A 20996-nucleotide genomic window follows, 5' to 3' on the forward strand; every position below is an offset into this window, starting at 1 on the left:
TGCTCTGTGGCACTATACACAAAGGGGGTCTGTGTGGCACTATACACAAGGGGGCTGTGTGGCACTTTACACAAAGGGGGGCTGTGTGGCACTATACCCAAGGGGGAGCTCTGTGGCACTATACACAAAGGGGGGCTGTGTGGCACTATACACAAGGGGGCTGTGTGGCACTATACACAAAGGGGGGCTGTGTGGCACTATACACAAGGGGGAGCTGTGTGGCACTATACACATGGGGGAACTGTATGGCACTATTTACAAGGGGGAGGGCTGTGCATTTATCTTCAGGGGGCTGAGTGTGGTGCAATCTACAGGGGTCTGTGTGTGGCACTTTCTACTAAGGGGGGGGCTGTGCTGCACTTTCTACTAAGGGGGGCTGTGTAGCACTATATACAAAGGAGGGAGACTGTGTGGCACTCTATACAGTGGGAGCTGTATAGCACTATATGCAGTGGGGCTTTATAGCGATATCTACAGGGGGGCTGTATGGCACTATCTACAAGGGGGAGGTGGGGGCGCTATCTACAAATGGGTTGTGACACTGTCTATAGGCGGGGCTATATAGCACTGTCTACAGGGGTTCTGTATGGCACATTCTACAGGGGCACTATTTATAAGGGGGGCTGCTTGTGGCACCCGGGGGGGGGCCCAGTCAAGAGTTGGCTAAGGGGCCCAGTCTTTCCTAGTTACACCCCTGGCAGTATATATATATATATATATATATATATATATATATGACTTTGATTAGAAATGATGATCTATTCTTGGAAAGTGATGGTTTCTTTATATTCTGCTTGTAGATTACAAATCTGTTGCTCAATATTAATTTGCAGCTTTTGACCTCCGTGCAGAACTTGCGAAACATAAGCAAAGACTCCAAAGGTCACAGAATATCGTCTTTGATAGGACTGATATTTATCTGTGATCAAAGTCCCCTCATACACGGGGTAAAGCTGCTACAGACGAATGGTGAATCGTTCCCGGCTATGACTGTGGAGCAGTCTCGTTCATTCGGCTTCTGTGACTGATGTTATTTCATTCATGAAGTCATAGCTTTGGCATGGTGGGTATGTATAACCGAGAGAATCCCCGTCACTCACATCCCAGGATGACCAAATGAATTCACAGCCAGATGTATGAAAGTCAAGACAAGAATGACATAGTAATTCATGCTGCTGCCAGGCCACTGCATTGTATATCATCAGAGCTGTATATATATTCATGTTCAAGTATGATATAGATATATATGTATATGTGCCTTTCTCTGTACCTTATCCCCAAAATTAAAGAAAAAAGTACACAGTACATATACTGTAGGCCTTCACTTTTTCTTTTCTGGAAAATGTTCAGTAAAACAATTATTTTTGTTTATAACCAGCCTTCAAGATCCAGAAAGGAAAATATGCCTACTTCTACAGCAATAAGGTACTAGCAATAGACAGATTTACCATATAGGAGACTTGGAAAGCTGAATGACATTTCCTCTGGAGGCTATAATGGCAACAACAATGGTTAAAATCCTATGAGCAAGAATGCAACTACTATAATACTACGTGTACAAAACTATAACTAATAAAATACTGCCCCCTATATACAAGAATATAACTACTATAATACTGCTCCTATATTCAAGAATATAACTACTATAATACTGCCTCCTATATACAAGAATATAACTACTATAATACTGCCCCTATATACAAGAATATAACTACTATAATACTGCCCCCTATATACAAGAATATAACTACTATAATACTGCCCCCTATATACAAGAATATAACTACTATAATACTGCCCCCTATATACAAGAATATAACTACTATAATACTGCCCCCTGTATACAAGAATATATCTACTATAATACTGCCCCTATATACAAGAATATAACTACTATAATACTGCCCCCTATATACTAGAATATAATTACTATAATACTGCCCCCTATATATAAGAATATAACTACTATAATACTGCCCCCTATATACAAGAATATAACTACTATAATACTGCCCCCTATATACAAGAATATAACTACTATAATACTGCCTCTATATACAAGAATATAACTACTATAATACTGCCCCTATATACAAGAATATAACTACTATAATGCTGCCCCTATATACAAGAATATAACTACTATAATACTGCCCCCTGTATACAAGAATATAACTACTATAATACTGCCCCTTATATACAAGAATATAATTACTATAATACTGCCCCTATATACAAGAATATAACTACTATAATACTGCCCCTATATACAAGATTATAACTACTATAATACTGCTCCTATATACAAGAATATAACTACTATAATACTGCCCCTATATACAAGAATATAACTACCATAATACTGCTCCCTATATACAAGAATATATCTACTATAATACTGCCCCCCTATATACAAGAATATAACTACTATAATACTGTCCCCTATGTACAAGAATATATCTACTATAAAACTGCCACCTATATACAAGAATGTAACTACTATAATACTGCCCCTATATACAGGAATATAACTACTATAATACTGCCCCCTATGTACAAGAATATATCTACTATAAAACTGCCACCTATATACAAGAATGTAACTACTATAATACTGCCCCTATATACAAGAATATAACTACTATAATACTGCCTCCTATATACAAGAATATAACTACTATAATACTGCCCCCTATATACAAGAATATAACTACTATAATACTGCCCCATGTATACAAGAATATAACTACTATAATACTGCCCCTATATACAAGAATATAACTACTATAACACTGCCCCTATATACAAGAATATAACTACTATAATACTGCCTCCTATATACAAGAATATAACTACTATAATACTGCCCACTATATACAAGAATACAACTACTATAAAACTGCCCCCTATATATAAGAATATAACTACTATAATACTGCCCTCTATATCTCTATATATAATACTAACTACTATAATACTGCTCCTATATACAAGAAAACAACTACTATAATACTGCTCCTATATACAAGAATATAACTACTACAATACTGCCCCTATATACAAGAATATAACTACTATAATACTGCCCCCTATGTACAAGAATATAACTACTATAATACTGCCCCCTATGTACAAGAATATAACTACTATACTACTGCCCCCTATATACAAGAATATAACTACTATAATACTGCCCCCTAGATACAAGAATATAACTACTACAATACTGCCCCCTATATACAAGAATATAACTACTATAATACTGCTCCTATATACAAGAATATAACTACTATAATACTGCTCCTATATACAAGAATATAACTACTATAATACTGCCCCCTATATACAAGAATATAACTACTATAATACTGCCCCCTACATACAAGAATATAACTCCTATAATACTGCCCCCTACATACAAGAATATAACTACTATAATACTGCCCCCTACGTACAAGAATATAACTACTATAATACTGCCCCTATGTACAAGAATATAACTACTATAATACTGCCCCCTATATACAAGAATATAACTACTATAATACTGCTCTTATATACAACAACATAACTACTATAATACTGCCCTTATATACAAGAATATAACTAATATAATACTGCTCCTATATACAAGAATATAACTACTATAATACTGCCCCCTATATACAAGAATATAACTACTATAATACTGCTCCTATATACAAGAATATAACTACTATAATACTGCTCCTATATACAAGAATATAACTACTATAATACTGCCCCTATATACAAGACTATAACTACTATAATACTGTCCCTATATACAAGAATATAACTACTATAATACTGCTCTTATATACAAGAATATAACTACTATAATACTGCTCCTATGTACAAGAATATAACTACTATAATACTGCTCCTATATACAAGAATATAACTACTATAATACTGCTCCTATATACAAGAATATAACTACTATAATACTGCTCCCTATATACAAGAATATAACTACTATAATACTGCCCCCTATATACATGAATATAACTACTATAATACTGCCCCTATATACAAGAATATAACTACTATAATACTTCTCCTATATACAAGAATATAACTACTATAATACTGCTCCTATATACAAGAATATAACTACTATAATACTGCCCCCTATATACAAGAATATAACTACTATAATACTGCCCTCTATATACAAGAATATAACTACTATAATACTGCCTCCTATATACAAGAATATAACTACTATAATACTGCCTCCTATATACAAGAATATAACTACTATAATACTGCCTCCTATATACAAGAATATACTACTATAATACTGCCCCTATGTACAAGAATATAACTACTATAATACTGCCCCTATATACAAGAATATAACTACTATAATACTGCCCCTATATACAAAAGAATATAACTACTATAATACTGCCCCTACATACAAGAATATAACTACTATATTACTGCCTCCTATATTCAAGAATATAACTACTATAATACTGCCCCCTATATACATGAATATAACTACTATAATACTGCCCCTATATACAAGAATATAACTACTATAATACTGCTCCTATATACAAGACTATATTTACTATAATACTACTCCTACATACAAGAATATAACTACTATAATACTGCTCCTATATACAAGAATATATCTACTATAATACTGCCCCCTATATACAAGAATATATCTACTATATAATTTATGAACATTGTATCGACCTTGATGTGTGTTGATGTAAAAAATAGGTAAGTCCAGGTTCACATAATGTAATTGTAATATCCTATTAAAATGTCCTGTTCTTTCTTTTTTGGCTGTAATTACACTTTCGTCACTTTTTTCGTTGTTCTGTTTATGTCAGAAAAAGCGAATTACAGGAAAAACAGAAGTGCCCGATCCGTCTCAAGATGCTTGACGGAACCCATTGACTGTAATGGGTTCGGTTTGGTTTCCTTCATGGTTTACATTATTTTGCAAGACAGGGTGTCTATCAAGGGGTTCATGGAGGGGTCTTTTATTTGCCCGTAATCCCCTCTGTAACCGGGGCCTGAGTATCATTGGAGCTGCAGGCCCCGCTATCCTTCCAGACTGAAATGTATCAATTTGACAGCGCTGACGAGGCAAGGAAAACCATCAGATCCCTTCCCCACCGTTATGCGTTTTTCTTGTGATGCAGGTAGCATGATGTAATCATCACGCCACCTGTTTCTTTTGAGCAGGCCTGGTCAGAAGAGATGGGGAAATGGGGACATGTGAGTGCTTGTTGTGGTGTGAGGCACTATCAAATAGCCATTGTGGACCTATCTACAGGGAACACTGTGGCACTATGTACAGGGGGCAGCTTGTGGCACTATCTACAGGTAGCACTGTTGCACTATCTACAGAGGCACAATGGCACTATTTACAGGGGCAGTGTGGCACTATTTACATTGACACTGTGGCACTATCTACTGGAGGTACTGTGTCACTAACTACAGGAAGCACTGCGGCATTATCTACAGGAGGCAATGTAGCACTGTCTACATACGCACTGTAGACAGGGGGTGGTGTATTACTATCTACATGGGCACTGTTGCAGTATTTACAGGGGACACTGTGGCACTTTCTACAGTGGGCACTGTGGCACTTTCTACATGGCCACTGTGGCACTGTATAAAATGGGACGCTGCATCTACAGGGGGCACTGTGGAACTATTTACAGGAGCCACTATGGCATTATTAAACTGGGGGCACTGTGTTAGTATCTACAAGGAGTACTATGGCATTTTCTACAGGGGGCACTGCAGCACTATCTACGTGGCACTATGGCACCATCTACAGGGGACACTATGGCACTATCTAAATGGGCACCGTGACACTATCTACATGGACACTCTGGCACTATCTACAGGGGACAGTATGTGGTACTATCTACAGGAAGCACTGTGGCACTAACTACAGGGGGCACTATCTACAGGTGCCACTGTGGCACTATCTATAGGAGGCAGTGTGTGGCACTATCTATAGGGGGCAGTGTGTAGCACTATGTACAGGTAGAACTGTGGCACTATCTATGGGGGAAGTGTATGGCGCTAGCTACAGAGATCACTGTGGCACTATCTATAGGAGGCAGTGTGTTGGCACTATCTATAGGAGGCAGTGTGTGGCACTATCTATAGGAGCCAATGTGTGGCACTATCTATAGGAGGCAGTGTGTGGCACTATCTATGGGGAAGTGTATGGCGCTAGCTACAGGGATCACTGTGACACTATCTATAGGAGGCAGTGTGTGGCACTATCTATAGGGGGCAGTGTGTGGCACTATGTACAGGTAGAACTGTGGCACTATCTATGGGGCGATGTGGCACTATCTATATGGGGCACTGTGTTGCTATCTAAAGGGGGCAGTGTGTGTCACTATTTACATGGGCACTGCGACAATATCTACCTGGGCACTGTGACATTATCTACATGTGTCAGTATGTGGCACTATCTACAGGTAGCACTGTATGTGGCACTATCTATGCCGATTTTTACACTTCGGGTAGTGGTCAGCACATATCCACTAACTTTGCCCTTTATGTTAGTGCTTGTACTAAAAAGGGCTAGGCTGTCGGAGACATGCAGACCAATACACGAAGCATAAAAACCAGAGGGTAGTGGGAGCGTGGTGAAAATAAATTGGTTTAAAAGTTATGCATTTGGAAACCCCCCTTTAAAAATCCTGTTGCCATGGACTTACATTGTACTGAAAAACTAATTCTTTGTAATCCAGTTATTTAAGGGCCTGTGCACATCATGTTTTTGCCTTCTGTTGGCGGTATATGTCCCAACGTATACCTCTGACCGAAGACTGTAACATATCCCTCTGTATAGGCCTACAGTGGGATACGGCGCCTGAAACCCCCAGGCCGAGCGCTACCTGCAGCATATGGACTGTGGATGTCAGGAGCTAAAATATCAGAGTGCCCGGCCAGAGCGTCGCACTCTCTTTTGGTATCCATCGGGGAAATGGAGCCCTATCCCAATGTACACAAAACCGTAGAGCACAAACGTGATGTGAACAGGACCTAACAGGACAGATAGTAAGACACTGTTGAGAAAACGGATGGTGACGGGAATTAGTAAAACAGCAACAATCAGGCACTTTTATCGGAAGCCCCACTGAAAATCTGGTAATGGATCTGCTTGAAGAAGAAAAAGAAAAAACCCACAAGTGACCCTTGAACGGGATGCTCAGACGTGATGTGAAACGGCCCTAACATTGCGTTATATTTATTCATATTGAGTTTCAAAGCCCTAAAACTATTCTAATTGAATGTGTATAAAACGACATAAGATCACGTAAGATCAAAAAAAAAACGGCGTCAATTTAATAGTCTATAAATTGCGGTCAGTAAATGAAGCAGCTACAGCTCAGTATGTTCATGTAGTTGAGCCGTGAATCATGCCAGCGGAGGAGCGTGTCCTATTTACAACCTGCGCTATGTGCGCTACGTACTGTACGATAAAATCCTGGAGGGGGGGTCATAATATTTTTATGATTTATTTTCAGCTGCATACACCTGCTCCTCTGGGGAGAATGCTATAAATTCTGTATAATATAGTCAGGCCATTGTGCTCGCTGTCTCGGGGGCAGACTCCACCATCCACTTTATGACCTGATCATAAAATCTTCCAGCATGTGAACGATCCTTATGTTTAGGCAATCACACCATTTGCCAATATTGAATGTCATATTAAAACTTGCCCCAGATATTAATGCACCATGGCTTGAGAAAGTGGTCGGGCGGCCCAGAGACGCAATGCAAAATCTGTATCAAGGCCCCCACCAATCATGTTCCATATATCTTACTGGTGTCTTCTTATCTGGCAGAGGGGCACTTTGGCACTTCAACCCCTTATTGGATACTTGGGTCATACCCTCTAAGCATGGCAATAGTTATATTAGTGTTCATAGTGCCAGCATCAAAGTGATATCTAGAAGGTTATTCCCACTGTAGTCCCAACAGATAGTAATTCCCATAATGTCATACTGTAGTCCCTATAGTGTCAGCATCATAGCAATGCCCATAATGTCATACTGTAGTCCCTATATAGTCAGATCCTGTAGTCCCTATAGTGTCAGACTGATAGTAATGGTCATAATGTCATCCTGTAGTCCCTATAGTATCAGACTTATAGTAATGGTCATAATGTCATCCTGTAGTCCCTATAGTGTCAGACTGATAGTAATTGGCATAATGTTACCATAGTTGTAGTTCCTATAGTGTTAAACTAATAGTAACGGCCATAATGTCATCCTTACTGTAGTCCCTATAATGTCAGACTGATAGTAATAGCCATAATGTAATTCTTACTGTAGTCCCTATAGTGTCAGACTCATAGTAATGCTCATAATATTATTTTTACTGTAGTCCCTATAGTATCAGACTCATAGTAATGCCCATAACGTTATCGTGTAGTCCCTATAGTGTCAGACTGATAGTAATGCCCATAATGTCATCTTTACTGTAGTCCCTATAGTATCAGACTGATAGTAATGCCCATTTTGTCATCCTGTAGTCCCTTCAGTATCAGACTGATAGTAATGCCCATAATCTCATCCTGTGGTTCCTATAGTGTAAGGCCCATAGTAATGTCCACATACCTCCCAACCGTCCCGGATTCAGCGGGACAGTCCCGGATTCCAGGGGTATGTCCCGCTGTCAACTGTATCTGCATCCTCCAGACACAGATACAGTTGAACTCTAAAGCAGGGAACCATCAGCTCCTGATAATCTGGCCAGGGATTCCACTCCAGAGAAAATCCCTGAGGTCACTGTGCATATATGGACATTGATGTCAGGGACTCCTCCTGGAGCGAAATCCCCAGCCAGATCATCGGCAACGGGGATTCCGCTCAAGGAGTTGCTACTGACGTCACTGTGCATATATGGACAGTGACATCAGGGCATCCCTCTAGGAGCGAAATCCCCGGCTTATGCTCTGGCTGGGGATTCCGCTCCTAGAGGTAGTCCCAATGGCGCTATCAATAGGGGGTGGGTGCTATCTTCAAGGAGGGTGTGGCACTATCTACATGGTCACTGTGGCACTATGTAGGGGCACTATCTACAGGGGACACTGTGTTGCTATCTACATAGGCACTATCTACATTGGCACTGTGTCACTATCTACATGGGCACTGGCACTTATTGAAATAAAGTTTTTATTATAAATATATCTGGTAACACCTTAGTTTGTATTTTTGTTTTTTTTTTGTTTTTTACTATTCTTTAAAAAAAAAACTGAAATATTCCAGATTTTACACTGACCAATGGGAACAGACACAAGAGGCTGCCATTTTCTGTTCACTTTTGGGCTTTGCTGTGTAGATTGGAACTAGGTCAGCAGGGTTAGGTCTGCAAAGTCATCTTAGTATTGTTGGAGGGTGTATTAAATGACATATGACAGCTATATTGTATTGTGTTGGAGGCCTAAATATGGTAGGATTGTAATACTATACACCCAGATAAGGCTCTGTATAAAAAAAAAAGACCAAACACATTATTTCTCATCTACAGGCTTAGGCCCCATGCACACAACCGTAGTTTTCATCCGTAATTACGGATACAATTGTGGACCCAATCATTTCTATTGGCTATGGACACCTTTCCGTATATTTAAGGACGTGTGATCATGCCGTAGAAATGTAGAACATGTCCTATTCTTGTCCACAATTGCAGCACGGACCCACCTATAGAAGTCTATGGGCACTTCCGCAATTGCGAACGTCTACTGATGTGTACCCGTAGCCATCTGTAATTGGAGAAGGGTTGCTATGCGACGGCAGGGGATTCACCATGGAGATCTTTTCAAGGGGTTAACACATGTTGGTGACATCATTTGTAGCCTCCCTTTTATTGTGGATCTGTAAATCGGGATGCACAACGGATGCACTTTGGACCGTATTTGCGGACAGTGTGCCAGATATGCCGATGACTTGCGGATGACTACGGATCCGTATTTGGGGACAGTAAAACCCCTTATGGTCATGTGCATGAGGCCTTACATCTAATTTATGAAGCTAGAAACTAAAGACATTCCTTCTAAGAAAATAAAATGAACATTGAACCAATAATTTGCATAATAAACATCCTGATCTAGTATTTGGGTAATATTATTATTGTTATTATTATTATTATTATTATTATTATTATTATTATTGTTATTATTATTATTACTATTATTGTTATTATTATTATTACTATTATTATTATTAGTGTTATTGTTATTATTATTATCAATATTATTATATTTTATTATTATTATTATCATCAATATTATTATTTTTATTATATGATATTATTTTCTGACCTTTTTAATAAAATAAGTTAATTTTATATTACCTTTTATCAAATAATTCCAAATAAAATATTATCATATAGATGATTATATTATATTAATATATAATAATAACATAATAACATATAAAATAATAACATAATAACATATAAAATAATAACATAATAACATATATAATAATAACATATATAATAATATATAATAACAACATAATAGCGTAATGTTAATATATATCAACATATTTAAAAAAAAATGCTACCTAGCTTTAAAATATATTGGTGAAAAAAAACATTCAACTTATTTCTCATATAGTACATATTTATACATGAAAAAAATATATTAATAACTAAAATTCCAAATACAAAAAAAAAAAATATATATAAAAAAAAAAAAAAAAATATATATATATATATATATATATACAATTTGTAATAAAACGAATTGCAATAATAAATATAAAAAGTGATATAAAATATTAAAAGTGAGTATCATGTAGTAATAAAAAAGGAGACATATGATCCTACAAACTAAGTTTATGTGCAAAGGACACAAAGGTTCTTTTTAAAGCAACTTGAACTTCTGAAGTTTCTACCAGACGAGTCTAAGCTGATCTGTTTTACGGCAGGGCACATGAATTGCTGCTCATAAAAACCATTCACCTGTGCTGGGAAAGTCATCATGCGGGATCGGGGCACAATACTACAGTTGATTCATAATGGATATTTGCAAGGACTAGCTATACTCCTAAGGATTTAGTTTTGGCCGCTCATAAGTTCTCTTCCTCAAAGCTTTGACTTAAGACGTGTTTGAATTCTTGGTTATATTATGGAAATCTCCGGCCTATTTTCTAACAGGTGTGAGTAGAATAGAGACTCCTTCTGTTGCCGCCGGCAGCCATTTTCTTCCTAATTCATTGGAGTGGTTGAAACACAAGAGGGGGTTTGTGCTTCTCCGTCGTCTGCCGCTTGAAAGAAACCAATAATAATTTGTTTATTTCACAGGAAATGGAAATCAGTCAGCGACGACAGATTTATTGGCTAAATGGACACCACTAGTCCCCCATCACCCATCCCCCGTTTTTCGTGCACAGGAGATTGAATTATAACCATACCAAAAGTGTTCCTTTAAGGATTTGATAGTCCATTACAGACAAGGAGGATATATATAACCTCGAATTTGAGCAATGAAAATGCTTCCATAATGTCATTTTAATACCGCTAGTCTGAAAGGTTTGCGATCGTGTCAAGTGCTTTCGAGGTAATGTGATGCTTAAGAGTCATTTAAATGTCAATCACAAGAAAATGTCAAGGAATTTGAATAAGGCCAGAAAGGATTTAGAGAATTATGTGATAGTTATATTACAAAAACATCTGAAATCAAAAAAAGTTATTGGAAAAACAATTTCAGCTTTTGAGAAAAAATTTCTAATATTTTTAGAGAAAAAAATTAGAATGTCAAAATCAATGCGTTTGGTCCTATTTAGAATTAAAGTGAAGTACATTTTCGCATTGTATTTTTATCTTTATTTAATTATTTTTTTTAAATTTGATTTCTGCAATACAAAAGTGAGTAACCCTTGTATGTAAGAATGTTAGCCGCTTTACCCTAATGCCTCATGCACACAACCGTTGTGCCACTCGGGCCATTTTTGATGGCATTCGAGTGGCACCCGATAGTCTTCACGGACCCTTTCGCTTTAGCGGGTGAATCGGGTCCGTGAAAATGTATCCGAGTCTCCGATCCGAGGAAAGGTAGGATATGTTCGGACGGCGCACATGGTCGCGTGCATGAGGCATAAAGGAATCAAAAAGACAGACAAAACACGTCCTCATTATTCTATTAGAAATGTAACGTTTGTGGTCGCCCATAAGTCATGGTCAAATTGCAGCAGATGTAACCTTAAGATGGGCAAACAGTGCAAAAAGCCTAACCTGGCCAGACTTTTTGTGATGGTCGGAAGGACAACTTGCCATAATCTTGAATATTGCCGCATGTTTATGACTCGTGGGTGTCCAAATATCCACATGTAGACCTTGGGTTAAAGGGGTTATCTCACCATGACAGCCCAATTAGGGCATATGTACATCGGGGCCCCCTTTATTTGCCAGATTGGAGCTCTGTAAGAGTGGCTACCTCATTGGCGGACCTTGAACTTCCAATCATTACATGGACGACTATTCCCCTGTGGCCGCTGCAGGGGAAATATGTAGCTGGCCATGTTATTGCTGGGGGGGAGCTTGATTTGCGTTGAACAGCCGATTGCCAGCTTCTTTTTACAAAGGGGTTGTCTTCATGAGACTTTAAAGGGACTCTAAAAGTCTAAACATTAACAATACCAGCCATAAAATATAATGTTTTTTATTCCTCTTCTATTTAGGTCTCCGATATTGTCTTCCAGCCAAAACTCATAAGTATTTGTTCACAGTTTGATTTCTTTTGGTAGAAACGGCCCAATATTCGATATGGTTACGCCCAACATATACCCTGGGAGCATTTCCCGATTCCTACACTAAACGTAGCCTAAAAGAAGATGTTAAATTAATCTACTTTGTTACTTGAGATGGGCCTGCCAGATTTTCAGTTTTTACCTATAAACTTGCTGCACATCTCAACTTTTTAAGTTACTAAGAAATGTTCCATAGTTTGGAAAATTGTGGTAGAGGATATTGTGTAATGCTTAGTTTCTCCTCTGGTGGCACTGCAGGGAAACTGAACACTTACTGCCAGGTTTCAGAACAACTGATCGCTAGGAGTCCCAGCAGGGGGACATTTTGTGATCAGCTTATTGTCAAGAAACCCTTCTAAGGCCCTGTTCACACTGAGTTATTTGCAGGCAGAAAAAAATCTGCCTCAAAATTCCGTCTTGAATTTTAAAGCATGATTTTGACCTGCCTGCACGCAGTTTGCCACGTTTTTTGGCCACGGCCATTGAGCGCCGGGGGCAAACATAATGCACCATCACAATCCCCATAGCCAATGCAGATCCCACTCATCTGTACCCACTCATCGTACATGAATCCAGTCCACACAATTTTTAGAAAAGCCTTCCGTGACAAAAATTTGGAGGTGTGACATGTTGCACTGACAATATGTGAGCTGTTCGGCAAGGACTACATCCCTATACAGGAAAGGGTCAGTTATAGCATTAATTTGGTTCATTGATCGATATATATAATTTTTGGCATTGACTGCACCGGTGTTTTCCATAAACATAGGAACGGTAAACGTGAGATAGTTGTACGGGTTTCCCAGGAGGAGAAAACTTTTCCGGGGGTCCTCCCATGGTAAAAGAGTTGGGAATTAGTGGACTATACAATTTTTAGTGGACTAAATCCTGTGTTTGCATCTAACCCTTAGGCCCCATGCACACAACCGTAAAAATTGCCCGTAATTGAAGACCACAATTACGGTCCGCAATTATGGACCTATTCACTTCTATTGTCAACGGACACCTTTCTGTTTATTTACAAGAAGGTTTCCAGGCCATAGAAGTGTACCACAAAAGATAGGACATGTCCTATCTTTTGCTTTTTACGGGCCGTGCATATTTTGTATGTGAGCACGGGCCGAAAATGTTGGCGGCGGTCGACTTGATCACTTATCTCACTAATTACCAACCTATAAGCCTATTTCTGGAAAACCGCCAATTTTGTGATCAAAGAACTTCAATGATATTCAGTTCTAATAGACCTTGTTAATCTCATCAAATATTTTTTCCGAAACCTTAATTAATTCTTAATGTTCAAATTTTAGTAACAGATAGTACAGTGAGGATAATAATAAAGCAACTTTACAAATAATGTTGATTAAAAATCTCCTACGTTTTTGTGTGTGCATTTCTTATGATGACCTATGTGTCTCCATAGTAACAGACTACAAACAAACAATGTGTAGTCTGTAGTCTGATTCTGCTGTATCTGCATCTGTGGTCAGAGCAGGTCGGTGTTATTCACACACAGTTCTCTGAGCTCCATTTTCGCTCAGAATTCATAGCTTATACGGCCATGTCAGTGTGGGAGCCCCCATTGTACATTGGAACCTTACAACCTGCCACCTCTCTGTCTGTATTGTCGATAACTAATAGCCTGCTACACCACAGATAACAACCAAAAGGCCAAGAAGTGACCTGTAAGTAGTATCCTTGCTAAGTGATCATTGTATCTCCATCGCTTTACTTGCCTTCCTGGGCTACAATGCACAATCTGTACCAGCCTCGCCTTCCATGTGCCATTTATAACACTTGTGTCTTCCTATGTGGCAGAGGGACCTTTAAGGCACCAGGGCCCAGGTTCATCTGCTATCTCTGAACCCCCTTTAGCTATGCCCCTGCTTGTCTTACACTGGTACTAGCAGATGTATAGCTTAAAGCTCTTAGACCCCGATGCAAAATCTGTAACTGAGCCCCCACTTAGTATGTGCTATTTATAATACTGCTGTCTTCTCATGTGGCAGAAGGTCCTTTAGATCCCCTCAGGCATTAGGGCCCAGATGCGACTGCACCCCCTACGTTCCTGGGTCCTATATTCACAATACTGCTAGTTACTATTAGAAACCGTTGACAAGCTCATTGACAATATAAATGATCAGAGAAAACCAGGTACAAGCAGGGAATGCTATGAGTTCAGCAGCCTGCAGAACTATGAATGCAGCTGTGGAGAAGAATTACACTGCAGGTTGTAGATCAGGATCAGGACATCAAAGGATCATATATACTGTAGATATGAAAGATAAAACACTGAACACTTTAAAGCCAAGAAATTGTACAAGCAGGGAATGCTAATATTTCAGCATCCTGCAGAACTATGAATGCAGCTCTGGAGAAGAATAATACTGTAGTTTGTTATTTAGGATCAGGACATTAAAGGATTATATCTACTGCAGATATAAATGATAAAACACTGAACACTTTAAAGCCAAGACATTGTACAAGCAGGGAATGCTTTGAGTTCAGCAGCCTGCAGAACTATGAATGCAGCTGTGGAGGTGAATAATAATGCAGGTTATAATTCAGAATCAGGATATCAAAGGATTATATCTACTGTAGATATAAAAGATAAAACACTGAACACTTTAAAGCCAAGACATTGTACAAGCAGGGAACGCTTTGAGTTCATCAGCCTGCAGAACTATGAATGCAGCTGTGGAGGTGAATAATAATGCAGGTTATAATTCAGGATCAGGATATTAAAGGATTATATCTACTGTAGATTTAAAAGATAAACCACTGAACACTTTAAAGCCGAGCTCTGTTTTTGTTTTTAACTTTTGAGATTGTGCATTGAATTTTGAGAAACGTAGAATACAGAAGTACAGGGCCTGCTGTAAACACTACATTATCCTGAATGCACTACAGCAGAGTACACTTCTTTCTGGTGTCTTGGATGCCTTTGGCGGTCTAATGTAGTCTATGGATTCCTTCTCAGAGTGTTTCAAGTTATGTGCAACAACTATAATGTTATATGAGGATATCCGTGATTTGTAACAAAACTCTGTAACTCTGTCTATCCCTGAACTTATTTACCGTCTATGGACCCCTGATTATGAATATTGAATTAGCAGGGAACTGCAATGACATGTAAGGTTCTGTAGTCTACCAGAACTCTGAATGCAGCTCTGGATGTAACTGGAGTATGCCATACAACTCAGGACGAGTGTAAGATAGTTAAAGTATTTTTAAGACCTACTAAACATTTCAAGTGCGTAAGAATAATAGACTAATATTCAAAAGTAGAGATAATTTATCTACTAAAATTGGATTTTTGAATTGTGAAATGTAGGATGTTTTCCTAAAGAGGTTTTCAGGAGAGAGAAAATTGATTGCCTATCCTCAGGATCGGCCATCAACATCTGATCGGTGGTGGTCTTACTCTCGTCAACCCTAACAATCAACTGTTGTGATGAGGCAGCGTCGCTCATGCGAGCTCTGCTCCCCTTTATTGCTCACGTTGTTAAATACTGTCAAATGCCGGATAACTTTTAGCGGCGGTCCATAGCATTACAGCCTTCCTCCATTCATTTGACAGTACTGAGCATTAAAGGGAATGAAGGTGAAGTAATGCTTGCTCGACCCCTCGGCCCACTTAAAATAGCTGATCGGCGGGGTTGCCGAGAGTACGACTACTACCGATAAGATATTGATCCTGAGGATAGGCTATCAATTTTCTTTCTTCGGAAAACCCCAGATGCAGTTACTTTTTTATATTCTGTGTAGTCCCATACACGCCTTCTAAGACGAGTTTTTAAGATCTCTACAAAGTAACATAAAGGGGAAGATTTATTATTAGTGTCTTAAAATTTAGACAGCCCAAAACTATACCAGGCAGGAAGAAGTGAAATTTATCACATCGGTGTAGGCTGTATAATAAATTTGGCGCATCATGCTAGACATGTTGGACACTCTACTCTTCCTTATGCCACCTCTTGTTTGGCTTACTTTAGGGCAATATTTTACCCCAAAAATTTTGCCGCAATTTTGACACATTTTAAGCCCTCTTCTTGTTAAGCTGCACCCCTTTTTTAAGACACTTTTCAAAATGGTCTAGTGAGGAACAAAAGTGTCTAGAACACATAATAAATCTGGCACAAGGCATCTGCGCCAGTTTTTTTTAATGCAAATTAGACCAGAATTTTGGTGCAGTTTGCTTAGTAAATTTTCCCTACTATGTACCTCTGCTGCATTGCCCAATAAACCACTGCTACTCTACCCTTACTCTGTAGCTCTGCTTATTCAGATTGGCTGCTATGTATAAGCACAAACTCATCATAAGCTTCTCAGGAAAACATGAATTCCATTTCCTCACTACAAGGATAGAAGTATCAGTGAGATTAAGATTTTCAGTTAATTACTGAAGCTGATCGCTGATGGGTGATCAGCTGATCGCTGGGCTGGCTTCAGTTGTAAAAGAGGTTGTCTTCATAAGACAACTGTTTTTAAATAGCATAATATGTACAGTATCTCTGCTGCACTATTCAACAAACCAAACGCTGAGGCTTCTAGTCTGCTCTTCCCCTATTCATTACGCTGCAGCTCTGCTTGTTCTGATTGGCTGCTGTGCATAAGCACAAGCCCATAATAAACTCCACAGGAAGTCATGCGTTCCATTCCATTGCTACAATGGTAGAATTACTGAAAACATGATGTAGCAATAAACCATCAGTGAGAATGAGATTTTCAGGCAAATATGTACCTCACATATACTAAAGCTAATCGCTAATGAGCAGTAATTGCCAGGATGGCTTTAATTGTATAAGGGGTTGACTTCGCAGGACAACCTACTGTATGTATATAACATTATATGTATCTGTACTGCACTATTTAGAAAATCAAACTGCAGAAACTTCTACTCTACCATTCCTCTATTCTTTATGCTGCAGCTCCGCTTGTTCTGATTGGCTGCTGTGTATAAGCAGAAGCCCATCACGAGCTCCACTAGAAATAATGCATTCCATTTTATTACTACAGAAATAGAATCTTTGTAAACTGCGAACAATAAACCATTATTGAGAATAATATTTTCATGTAATTGCTTAACATATGCTGGAGCTGATGAGCCTCACTAAGGCAGGAACGTGGAACTTGGATTTATATAGATGTCTCTCCTTGTAGCCCTTCAAGCTGCCCAGGTTTCAAGACTACTAAATATGGCTCTCCATACGCTCTATGTGAGTTTTACAAATATTATTTTGCTACACAGTAGCCGCTTCTCATTTTATAACAATAGTATTCCTTCAGTTAACAAGTCAGCGCGCCACGTAATGTAAAGCGTATATCTCGCTCGCTCAAAAAGTTTGATTTTCTTGTATGTTTATATTGCAGTTCTACAAATGAAAGAATAACATCCTAGTCTAGTGCAGTCTGCAACGCCTGGGATTTGTGAGGTGTTACTACAGAAGTTGTGGTGGAATTACCTGATACACACAATAAAATCGAATCTATCAGTTGTTACATCTGGGTCAGACGTCTCTTTTTCCTGCAGTTTTTGGGTTTAGAACCTGCTGCCAAGAAGTTTATTTACAGTCCTCTGACTAATGGTCTGTTTTATGCATAAGACACTTTATTAACACGTTTCCTAGACTCGCACAGATGCAATCACGGGTTTTAATGTTCCCCTACACATACTGGATTTGGCAAGATGCACGGTAGCTTTCAAGATGTTTTAGTTTGAGAAAAAAATATGGACATGTTGATACTTTGAAGTGTAAATCTGCCTAATTTATTTATTTGTTCATTATTTTAATAGTCTTTGTGGGGCGTGATAACTTAAGATTCTGTTTCCGTGGAAACATGGTTAAAAAAAAAACAATGGTTGTTTTAGTGTGATACGTTCAGCTTGGGCACCTTTCCCCGGTTGATCTAACACCAAAATGTCATTTACGGCCAAAAGTTGCCTCTTATAGAAATGTTAGTTTCTCCTAACTCAGAACAGAAAAACACAAGGGGTATAATAAAAGTATAAAAGCTGTGTATGAACCGCATTTTTAAGTTGTTTCAAGTCTGGCTTTGAGCACTTCTGATTTCTGTAGAGATTGTAATATGAGATATCTAAGTATTGCCCTGCCAGGACCTTCCTCCTCAATGACATCACCATAAAACTACTATTGCCTCTTTTGTTCCACATGATAACTTAAAGGGGTTTTCCCATGTGGGACATTTATGACATATCCACAGGATATGTCATAAATGTCAGAAAGATGTAGGTCCCACCTCTGGGGCCCGCACCTATCTCTAGAACGGGGTGCCCTAAACCCCGTTCTAGCCTTTTGTGCTCTCGCTGCCTGCCGGCCACTTCCTGATTACATAGTCGTAAGTTACGGAAACAGCTTAACTCGTTGTGCTACGCTGTTTCCGTAACTCCCATAGAACTGAATAGTAGTTACGGAAACAGCGTAGCTCGCATGATACGTTACTTTGTAACTGGCATTCACTACTATAGGAGTTACGGAAACAGCATAGCACAGCGAGTTAAGCTGTTTCCGTAACTTACGACCATGTAATCAGGAAGAGGCCCGGGAGTCAGCGTGAGCACAAAATGCTTGAATGGGGTTTATGGCACCCCGTTCTAGAGATAGGTGCGGGCCCCAGAGGTGGGATCCGCATCTATCTGCCATTTATGACATATCATGTGGATGTGTCATAAATGTCCCACATGGGAAAACCCCTTTAAGTTTCAGTTTCTGTGGAAACCTGGTTTAATAGGAATTATTGAAATTTCTTAGTGTAATACTTTCTGCTTTCCAGGTTGACCCAACATCCAAAATGTAATTTACACCCACAAATTGCCCCTTTGTAAAGTGTTAGTTTCTAAATCAGAACAAAAAGCACAGGCTATATAATAAAAATATAAAAGCTGTGTCTAAACGGCATTTTTGTGGCTTGATCCCAAGCTCTGAGCACTGATTTCTGAAAATTGGCGAGATCTAAGTACTGCCCTGGCAGGACCTTCCTCCTCAATGACATCACCATGAAACTACTCTTCCCTCTTTGTGGGGCATGATAAGTGATAAGTTTCTGTTTTTGTAGAAGCTTGGTTTAAAAGGAAATATTGCATTTTCTTAAGTTGATCCTTTCTGATTTGCAGGTTGACCCAACACCCAAAATGTAATTTACACCCACAAATTGCCCCTTCCGAAAATGGTAATTTCTCCTACATCAGGATTACCTTGTCTGATAGAACGAGTAAAATGTAATTAGATGGTGATGGATCAGCTGAGGAAAGTGGACAGCAAACAAGGTGTCAGGTATAACCTCACTAAAGAAGAAATTGCAGGTCTACAATCACTGGAAGGTGATAACACAATTGTCATCAAGCCTTCAGATAAAGGCGGTAACATTGTGATTATGGATCGAGATGAATACATAAATATGTGCCAACGTAATTTGAGGGATACGTCATGTTATAGAACACTACCCTCAAATTACGATGGCCAGATCATCCGCAGTGTGCCACTTTTTACAGCCTACCCAAAGTGAATAAGGGAGTCGACCGCTTGAAAGGCCGCCCCATTGTGTCGCGAATTGATAGCCTTTCACAAAATGCCAGCATATACGTAGACAAGATTTTGAGGCCATATGTGAACTCTCTTCCATCCCACGCTAGGTACACGATGGTCGTATTGAGAAAACTGGAGGGCATTCAATGTGATACTAATGTTTGGTTGGCATCTCTGGATGTTGAGGCCCTCTGTAGCTCAATCCCCTATCATCTGGGATGTAGGGCTGTGGAGTGCTTCTTGCGTGAAAGAGGGGTACAGTATCAGGCCCACAATGAATTGGTTGTGAACCTACTAAGGTTTGTGCTTGAGCACATCTTATGTGATGGGAAACTCTTCCACCAGCTCAGAGGGGTGGCTATGAGGAGCCCTTGTGTCCCCACTTATGCTAATCTATATCTGGGCTGGTGGGAGAAGGAGGTTGTTTTTAGTGAGGGGATGCAGATGTGGACATCGCGTATCCTCCTATGGCTAAGGTTCATTGATGATGTCCTGATACTATGGACAGGATCCTAGGAGGAATTTAGCGAGTTCATTGGTGTCCTTAACATTAATGAGATGGGACTATTTCTCACGCACAAAATTCATGAGACCAGGATCATGTACTTGGATGTGAGTATTTCCAAAACTGAATCAGGATATATACAGACTAATATCTTTAAAAAAAAAC

At 39.0% G+C, this 20996-nt stretch overlaps 1 protein-coding gene and 1 long non-coding RNA gene across 3 annotated transcripts in view; one reads left to right on the forward strand and one right to left on the reverse strand.

The window, feature by feature from the left end:
• The window catches only part of MEOX2 (mesenchyme homeobox 2), a 79384-nt gene that overhangs the window by 26564 nt on the left and 31824 nt on the right, over positions 1-20996 (reverse strand). The window lies entirely within an intron of this gene.
• LOC142653071 (uncharacterized) lies at positions 957-18258 on the forward strand. Of its 2 annotated transcripts, none has more exons than XR_012848039.1 (5): positions 957-1067; positions 1379-1425; positions 11338-11593; positions 17943-17998; positions 18153-18258. It is a non-coding gene; the product is annotated as an uncharacterized LOC142653071 (long non-coding RNA). The 2 variants fall into 2 exon arrangements; XR_012848040.1 differs by having other exon boundaries at positions 957-1063.

This window comes from Rhinoderma darwinii, chromosome 5, assembly GCF_050947455.1.
Source record: "Rhinoderma darwinii isolate aRhiDar2 chromosome 5, aRhiDar2.hap1, whole genome shotgun sequence".
Lineage (NCBI taxonomy): Eukaryota > Metazoa > Chordata > Amphibia > Anura > Rhinodermatidae > Rhinoderma > Rhinoderma darwinii.